Raw genomic sequence first — 3,298 nt, 5'->3', positions numbered from 1 at the left:
CACACTCTCATGGCTTACCGTGTGCCTTACCATCATAAGACGTATGAACAAATAAACCCTGGCCTACATAGACTCCATAGGTAAGGGAGATTATGGTGGTAAGAATATTGAAGATATCCTTTCTTTTTTTTGAATGGCTTGCTCTTGAATGCATTAAACTCACTTTCTCAATTCAATCAGACATGGATGAGGGCGTGGGTGAGACCATAGAAACTGTTTTAAAGAATGAAAAAGTTATCGCCGGAAGCATAGAGGATAAGACCATATACTCAGTTGATAACCCCTTCTCTGGGGCTAATTTAGGTCCCCTCTATAACAACTTTACAAAAAGCGAGCAACATGAGGAAGATTTGACGGGCCCCCTAGATAACCCTTTTTGTGGTGAGTCTTGCGCTAAGGAGAATGAGGATGTGCGATTGAAAGGTCTTGAGGTCAAATGGGATACATATGACGATATAATAGATGAGCTTATTATGAGAGATCTCTGATGTGACTCATATTTGAGCATATTTAGTCCCCGAATCAGCCTCGTTCCTTTGCTTTTTAGTGCATAATTGGGTCATTTACTATCTTTAGTTTCTCGTTTTGCATATTCTTTGAGGTTTTGATCCCTTGGTAGGAAAGGAGTAAGAACCTTGCATTTTCATGGCAAAATGGAGCTAAATTGATCGAATTCAATGACCAAGCATCAAAGGGAAGACAATGCTAGAAGGCCTATGTAGATAATAAAGTAGATTGGGCAATGATGAAAGGATCCTTGCATCTCCAATAAGATCCCCGAGGATTCTTGAAGAAAGAAAAGAAGAGAAGTGCCTGTGAAGGAATCCAAGCGTCGTAGTGCCCAGGACGAGCGTCTCCCAATGCTACAATCCGAGCGTCTCGATGCCAAGACACTCGTCTTCAGGCCAATTGATATGAGCGTCCCTCCAACAAGCCGCTCGGATTCTGCTCCAGAACCAACCGTCCCTGCAGCCAAGACGCTCGGGACGAGCGTATTACTTGAAGACCACCAAAACGGAGATGAGCATCTCCTTGGAGAGGAGCACTTCCTCAACTTTTCTTAAGGGTCTTAATAGTCATTTAAGCCCTTAGTAACCCTAATCTTCGTACCTAATCTCTAGTATAAATACCCCATTGTACTACCTAGATTACCATGTCATCTTAATCTTATTCTAATCAAGTCTTAATACTCTCTTAATCTTTTAATAAACTCTTAATTTAGCATTAATACAAATCTCATCTCTTAATCTTTACTTAATTTCTCTATTGTTCATCATTTTATTTTGGGTAATTGAAGATTATTTAGGGTTTATTTGGAGGATTGACAACCTTCCATAAATCATCATGTACTTCTATTATTCTTTGCTTTATTATTTGGAATCATCTTTATAGGTATAATTCTCTCTTAATCCCTTTTAATTATTGTTAATCATCTTCATTTTTTCATCATGTTTTGCCTTGCTAGTATGATTGACAACCTTATTAGCATGTTAAACTTGATAATGAGTGAGTAGTTACCTTAACTAGGGTTAATGGGGAATTAGGGGAAACCAACATGGGGATTGATTCATGCTTAATCTAATAAGCTTTCATAATTAATTTGCTTGCTTGTTGTGATTTCAACTTATGCACATGTTATGTTTGATGAAATACGAGCCTATGAATCCTTGCATTTTTTACCCATCACTTACGTTTTCAATGAGACTTGTAAGACATAAACCAACTCGAGTCTCATTAGACCATGTATATAGTTGGATAAGGAGGATTAAGTCGACTTGTAGGTGTTGTACAATATAATCGATTCGGCTCTGGGACCCAAACCTTCCTAGGGATTGTAAGATATACACTAACTCGATCCCATCACAATAATAATAGCTTGCATTTAGTAGAAAACATGTTTGTATGATCAAATCCTATGAATCCCCTATGAACCCATGATACCCTAGTGCTTTTAATCAATTGTTTACATCTCATTTTAATCATCTTGCTTGCTTTCATTACTTTATTTACATTGTTATTTAGTTTAGTGGATCTCCTACCTCAACCCAAATTGTGACACCCTTAGACACGACCATTTGCAATCGAAAATCCTACATCAATACCCGTCCCTTGGGATCCGACCTTTACTTACCTCTTTACTAAAAGTAGAGTAGTTTGTGAAGTTATAAATATTGTTTTGGTCTAGGTAACTCTTAACGACAAGTAACCGAAATCCATAACCCGACCAAAAATGGCGCCGTTGCCGAGGACGGTGTTAACTTGATTTGATTTTCTTTTATTGTTTTTAGTTGTGTCTTTCTTTACCTTGGGAAATTAAAACTCCTCAAGGTTTGTTCTAATTGTTTTCGAGTTGTTTGATATTTTGCATGTCTAGGAGATCACAAGGTAACTTGTTACCTATTGATCTTGAAATTGAAAGAACTTTGACCAACAATAGAAGACTTGCTAGAAATACTTTGAGAGGTATTGGTGAGATTGTGGATATTCAACCAAATACTATTGAGTTCATCAACCCACAATGCCTAAATTTTCATCACATTCCGTACCAACCGAGGAGAACCTACCAAATGGTACTCCCACACCACGACATTTGACCGGTAATTTCATTGCAAAATCCGCATTTATCCAATTAGTCGAAAGAAGTCAATTTGGGGGGATGCCTAGTGAAGACCCTCATTCTCATATGGAGACTTTTTGTGACTATTGTGATGCGATTTCTCAAACCGGAGTGACTCAAGACCAAATTCGATGGGTCTTATTTCCTTTTTCTTTGATTGGTACCGTGAAACAATGGTTAAAGAGAGTTGATAAGGCTACTCTTGGTATTGACTCTTGGAAGAAATTGGCACTTTCTTTCTACAAAAAGTTCTATCCTCCGGAAAAGACGAACATGTTAAGAGCCCAATCACCGGGTTCAAACAAAGGGACGAAGAATCTTTGTATGAAGCCTGGGATAGATTCAAAGGAACTTGCCGCTCATGTCCTCATCATGGACTTAGCGAGTGGTTCTTGGTACAACAATTTTAGAATGGTCTTTTTGAAGACTCCCGAAACATTCTCAATATGGGATCAAATGATATGTTCACCGAAGTTGACGATAATCAAAAATGGAACAAGATTGAGGAAATGGCGGTCCATAACTCACAATATAGTAGACCTCGGAAGGCTACTAGAGGAGGAAAGCGTGAAGTGGACTCTATTACTCAATTGGGTGCTCAACTTAGTGCTCATATTGATACCATTAATTTGAAGTTTGAGAAGGCTATGGCTAAGCTTGAAGAAGCCTCCAAATCACCTA

General features: G+C 38.3%; 1 non-coding gene across 1 annotated transcript; it reads right to left on the bottom strand.

Annotated features, from left to right (window-relative positions):
• Nucleotides 1-2,889: 2,889 nt before the first annotated feature.
• LOC141640327 (small nucleolar RNA R71) lies at nt 2,890-2,996 on the bottom strand. The gene has a single exon (XR_012542958.1). It is a non-coding gene; the product is annotated as a small nucleolar RNA R71 (small nucleolar RNA).
• Nucleotides 2,997-3,298: the final 302 nt, after the last annotated feature.

Source organism: Silene latifolia, unplaced genomic scaffold (assembly GCF_048544455.1).
Source record: "Silene latifolia isolate original U9 population unplaced genomic scaffold, ASM4854445v1 scaffold_75, whole genome shotgun sequence".
Classification (NCBI taxonomy): Eukaryota; Viridiplantae; Streptophyta; class Magnoliopsida; order Caryophyllales; family Caryophyllaceae; genus Silene; species Silene latifolia.
Note: the sequence above shows the minus strand (reverse complement) of the source record. Positions and strands in the feature narration are given on the sequence as shown.